Genomic DNA, 6,830 nt, shown 5'->3' with positions numbered 1-6,830 from the left:
AGTGGCACTCCCCCACCACTTTGTGCACATTGCACCCAAGTTTTAACTTCCACCATTTACTTTCCCACTTGGTTTGCCATCTGAGTTATCAGCCGTTTTAGCAAACGACGCATGTGCTGTCAACTGTATTCTACTTTTTATCCATCATAGCAGTATGGCAAAACCCATTTAATTTTTAGTTCTGGATGTCCATTTCTCTATGGTGTATTTTATAGACATTTCTCCAAGTCCCTGTTTTTAGCTGTCTTCTCTTAAATCAACTGGGATTGACATGTAATTGTTTTTTAACTCCTTTCTGTCTTCGTGTTCCATAGTTTTGACTTGGGCTCATAGGGCCCCAGTTGTTTTTGTGCTCTTGGATAGTGTTGTGTTCAGCTGGAATTTAACCTCAAAGTTCAATTACTGTGAATGCGAGTGATATGGACACTAATAAACTTTTCCACAGGATGAGAATGGTAGCTATCTTGTCACTGATGCTTATATTTTGATGTTTCATGTACCCGTCTTAAACTGAGGGACGTGGGAAAGGAGAAACAAGACCTACTGCAGCGCGACTTCTAGCCAGCAGCAGATCCAAACCATGATGCAGCTGACGGCAACCGACACTCCACCGACTCGGCCAGGGGCGGTCCAGCAGCAGCCCCTACCTGTCTGCTGTCCAACAGCTCGACACGAGGGCGGTCTTACGATGACAGCAGCAAATTCTTATGACATTCGATAAATGAGTGACTTTGGAAATTTTATGATACCCCACCATAAGAAAACATTCATTATCTCAGATGCTTACAACAGAGTCATAAATTTGCATTTTCCAGCATATTTTATTACATTCATGTCAAGCCTGACTGTTAAAAGTAGGTGTCTGTATTATTTTGAAGCCCCTTGGATGGTTTTATTCCCGGTTTTCCGAGTCCAGTGAACCCAAATGGGAGGGGATAAGTTAATCCGGGAAGTATCCACAGCAATTTCCGAGATAATACAGTCACTGAAGTCATTTAAAGTACTCGATTCAACTATAATTTTGTCATGTCTAAAACAACATTGAAACTAAACATATGTATCTTGAGAGTAGCAAATCTACGTGGACTGATAAAAAAAATATACAATAGATAAACTAATTTTTTTTCTCAGCCCAAGGGACATTGTAACATCCACGTGATAAATTTTTGGCTACAGTGCGACGAGAGGAAATTATGCCTGTAACAGTTATAAACATTATCTATTCAACATATAAAAAAAAGATGATAAATATTAATTATTTATATAGTATTTTATGATGTAATTGGACATATTGATGTGTATCATACAAAGACAATAATTGTAAATTCCTTTTATGATCTGCGATTGTCTTCCTTTGTTTATGGCTTTTGTAGGTTCAGCACGCAAGACGCATATCAAACTGAGGTCTGTTAAGAAATTGTAGTTATTTGTTAATTATTACTTGAAAATATAGTTAATTATTATTATAAACATGAGTGAATAATTATTTGTAACTATAATTCCTCTCTCAGTAAGCATTATCTGTGTTAATTATTTCTTTCCACTGCAATGAGCGCAGCCATTGATGATAGTGATTTGTATCGCGTTTTTGTCTGTGTTTTCCTTAGAAACAAATCAAATGTTTGCTTGATGATGTCTAAATAGTGCACAATACGAAAGTAGAGTTTCTGTAAAGTTTAATAAGCAGTTAAACTACTTATTTGGTCAAACAATAGAAAGTCTCTATCAATTGTCTGCCACCATCTTAACAATTGTCTCAGCAGCAAATTCAAATTACACAACTCTGCAGACATAAATGCTGAACGTAATACAAATGTGTAAAAATAAATGTGCACCGGTGGTCTCGAACTCATTTGAATGAAAATGATTCGAATCAGATTGGCTCTTAAAAAACAGTGCTCATAGCAAGATCCTTATAAGAAACTTTTCTAGCTGATGTGTGGAGCCGAAATTAATTACGCACGAGTTGCGAAGAATATTGTTTCAGGTAACATACGTCAGTGTTGTGTGCGGCTGATATTCGGTGGTTTTAATGATCATTTTGCTGAACATAACTGTTTCCATCATAATCCATAGTTGTATAGAATCTGTTGTATGAACTGTGATTTAGTGATACTTACACAACTTACAGACAACACTTTAACACGACGTTAACTTGGAGTTCTTTAGCAACTTGATCAAATCTTTAGCCGGGAGAAAAATTATTTAGTAATTACTCAATGTAATAAAATAAGATTATCATTTCCATTTACAAATTAGTTAAATACCAAACCACTGAATAACCCAGCGAATGCCACATCTTAAATACAAATGGCAAATTAATTGAAGGCTTTTCGTGTTTTCATGACTTCTGAATAGTGCATACATTTCTTTTTGACAAAAGATACATGGAATAACCTGGTCTGAATGAAGTCAGCTGTCAGTAATAAATTATTTTGTGGCAAATCTAGAACAAACGAAAACATTTACAGATATGAGAGTATACAGCCAGAATTGAATACAGGCTAGTATTGGTTAATGGCGGTGCTACGGGTTATAAAGTATGATGGACAAAGAATAAGGCTTCTAAAAACCATGAGAATTAGAAATGGAAAGCTTATTTGCTAAAGGAAAATTCCATCAAGGATCGTTACGAGGAGGGACAATAAACTGTGTGATAAGACAGAAGAAAGCTAAGGTCTACCAAAGGAATGCAACAGTGTTAAAACTGTAATAGAGCAGGCAGCTGTGGTGGCTCCAGGATGCTGAACTCAAAGAAAGAACCATAAAAGACTGAATTACTGAAACAATTATATAGAGCGATAGACGAAAAGGAAAAAATGGAGCTATTTGACATGGTTACAGAATGGCTGATATAAAGGAATATAAAATTATCTAAAGAAATTTGTTGGAAAATTAATGGGATAGATTCATTTTGGAAGTGAAAAAACAATATCCATGGTAGACAGGAATTCGCTTATAAAATGATGGAGGACTTCAATAAAAATATAATGGATGATGCAAGATTAGAAATGATAAATAAGGCACAATGAAACTTTAGACAATGTAATTAAAAATCTGGATGAAAATTATATGTATGAAGAGGAGGAAGATGGAACAGAAATGAAAGGATTAGAAGATGTGATGTGTAAAATGAGAAATAGCAAAACAATGGGCAGCAACGGATTTAACACAGAACTGATAAAATTTGCATCTCCCACACTAAAACATGGATTTTTTAATTACATCAACAGATGGGAACATTAAGAAAATTCCAGATGACTGGAAATTAGCTATAATAAATCCTGTTTACAAGAAATGAGGTAGAAGTAATTGTGAAAAATATAGGACCATATCTCTGGTAAAAATATTCTGAAAGCCAACACTGAGACTAACTGTAATTGAAACTATTCTGGTAGATGGGCAACTGGGCTTTTAAGTAAAGTAGTGTGTGTGCAGACCTTATGTTTTCTATTAGACATATCAATGAGAAACACAGTGTGTTCGATACACACACACATTTACCATTAATACACTTTGTGAGTGCGTTCACTGGAATAAAGAGGAAAGCTATGGAAGATAATCAACTAAAAGAGGAATAATACATGCTAAGGCAAAGGATAAGTAAATTTTTATACCAGAGACTTCAATGAAAGGAATTATTCTATGATATTACTCTTTGCTAATGAACAAATTATGATTGTTGATAGTGAGAACACATTCTAAACAGCTGCTCATATTTTTCAGGGCTTGGTGCCAAATCCCAAAAAAATAATACATGACCAGAAAAGAAACAGAGTAGGCTTGCCCAGCTTCTCTGGCTGACAGAAACAGACATACAAAAGAAAGTGGAAGGATTTAATAACATTAACAAAACAATATATAAATCCTCAGTACTAAAGTAAGAAATGAAATTACGTAAGTTTCTACAAACAATGTCAGTACCACTGATGAAATACAGAAATGAGTTGCAAGCTATAGTGAAAATAAATGAAAACAGAGTGGTTCCTAAGAAGAGTAAGGGGGTACACATTATCTGTCAGGAGTAGGAATACTGATGTAAGAGAAGAACTGGAAGTGAAAATCTCAAAGGATACAGGAACAACTGAGTGGATCTTGTCACAAGAATGAAAGAAAACAGAATAACCAAAAGAGATTATGAATTATTATTAACCAGTGGACCGAAGTTCTTTAGGAAGACTTAAGAAAAGATGGGAAGGTCAATAATTTTAAGCAAGAGGGTACAAGAGGCAAATACCTAATACTTATGGTAAGAAGAGGAAAATCGGATACCTTGAATTGTTCAGCTTCTTTGATAACATTTTGGATTTATTTTTTACATATCAACCGCAATGATTTTTTAAAACATAACATGGCAAGAAAAAAGTGCAACTGGAAAATTTCACACAGGATTTTTCCTTCAAAATATACTGACTATAATTTTATTCCAGTAACATGTCTTTGTTACCCTAAACTGAACAATTTTGTTTTGAGACACCAAAATGTGAGCCCAGATAAACTGACTTCTCCTTTTGGGCTACTCCTAGTGATGTCATGATGACTTACCTTGTGTCTATGGCCCACATGTCATGACTTTCCTGTGTGACATTCACTCATATTGTCTGGCAGCATCAGGGTCTGTCACTGCTTCCTATACCTTACAGTCACTTCCCTGGTCATGGATCTGTTGCACTAGTTGTAATGATGCAAAATATGGAGAGAGTTGTTCATTTGTAGACAAAATGATGATTAGTGCTGATGGATAAGATCTTAAATAGTGTATTTCTGTGGATGTTTGTTGTTAATTTTTATAGCTGATGTTAGTTAGACAGGATTAACATGCAAGATTCTCTGGGATATATGGTTATGTTCTGCCTAATGAAAACTTCCTATCTGTAAAAAGATGTAGTTTGCAAACTGTGGGGCATCTCAGAATATAAATCACATTGCATATCATTTAAAAGCAATCCATTTAACACAAATGAGGAAGGTAATTAAAGGGTATCAAACTTTCTGCATCTGCCACATGAAAGGTCAAATATGCAACCTATTTTATGACATGCCCAATGAAGGTAAATTAAGATTTCAGTACAACACAATCACTTTGGAGATTATTTAAAAAAAAGTCTTTCACAATCATTAGGATTCATTTAGTGTCAACTTATAGTTGGCACATGAACTGTAAAAATTGTACAACTAACCTACATTCAACTTATAATATGGGATGCAAAACTGATTTATATTCTGCAGCACTCTACATGCAAAATAATTTGAATTACTTTCTACAGTACCAATTCTAGCATTAAACTGATTAATATTAAGAATAATATGTTGCTGTGGCATTTTACTTAAGAACAAGTTTGCCATTACCCAACCATGCTCATATTAAAATTAAATGTATCCCACTTTTACACTGAAGTTTTTCATGGCTGTCTTGCTTTTCTTTATTGACCTTTCATATTTATAACTATCAATAGTAGACTTTTCTTTACTGTTCAAATGATATTTTCCTTCATTGGAAGCTACTGACTACTAACAATTAAGATGTTACCTCCACTGATTTCACTTATCGTGAATAAACTGAATCATCATTCACTGTTACCCTACCTATTTACATAATACTTCCATACTCTTAAGTCACCACTTAAACAAACTGTCCAAATGTTGAGCAATGGAACCACATACATCCATTTTGCATGAGACTCAAACGATGACCCCCTCCTCACATTCTGACGTCTGACTGGTAGCACTTGAACATTGTTGAATATAACAGTAAGACAAAGCCCGAGCTGAGAAAATGTGCACTCAGCTCTGAATGTTCCAGAGAACTGGTAAGGGCTTGATTTATTATGTCATACCACTATCACTAGTAGTACTGGATTTCCTGTATCAGTCCTATCTGGTAGTCTCAGACTGATGAGCTATACTCAAGTATATGTTGAATGAGGGTTTTGTGTCTCCTTTGTGGGTGGACTACACTACCTGCAGTTTCTTCCAGTTAATTTGTCATCTGCCTTCCCTACAAATGAATCACTGATTGCAAAAACAACAAAACAACCTAAGTCACATTCACCTATTTTTAAGGAAAGTGAGAAAAACAATATAAGTACTATATGAATTAGAATAAGGTGAAACTTAAGCTGAAGATTAAGTAGCACTCAACAGATTTATTGTCAGCATCTCACACCTACATGCTAACCCATTTGCATAGCAAAAAAACTTTTTATGCTTTAGATTTAGGTTGTTTTTGCAATCAATGGATTTGATGATCAAAAAAATTCAAAAAAATACAAAAACAAATTAACTATTTTTATTTAGAATAAGTCCACTGTTCTTATGTTTATTGCAGAGCTGTAATAGAACATATTTTAATGCTTTTGCTAATCAACACTGTTAACAAAAGGAAAAACAAGTAACAAAACAAAATAATATTTAATGTTTACAGTAGAGAAGTCCACCCAATGTTTCTTGCGTATTTACTGTAGGGCAAGTTAATATTTCATCCCAGAAGGATGACACACTTTCACTGTCAGGAATAAATTGTACCCATTGTTTAATGTCTTCCTTTTTCTTCATGCCAATAGGTAATTTTGTATCCTTGTAACACTTTTCATCTGGCATCTGTGGTTTCTGCCTGTGGTCAAATTTCAAGGAGAAGTTATTGGTCTAGAGTCCTTTGATGAATTCCATTGCTTCTACAGCTCCTGGCATTGACGATTTATAACAGAAATGATGAAACTTAAATATTTAGTGGTACCTTGTCAGCCTTTGAAATATCTCACTTTGATGTTTCAATAGGAAAAAAAGCAAGTCTTCTTATAAATTGATGGCAACCACTTCTTGAAGTTTAC

This window comes from Schistocerca piceifrons, chromosome 2, assembly GCF_021461385.2.
Source record: "Schistocerca piceifrons isolate TAMUIC-IGC-003096 chromosome 2, iqSchPice1.1, whole genome shotgun sequence".
NCBI classification, from domain to species: Eukaryota; Metazoa; Arthropoda; class Insecta; order Orthoptera; family Acrididae; genus Schistocerca; species Schistocerca piceifrons.
Note: the sequence above shows the minus strand (reverse complement) of the source record.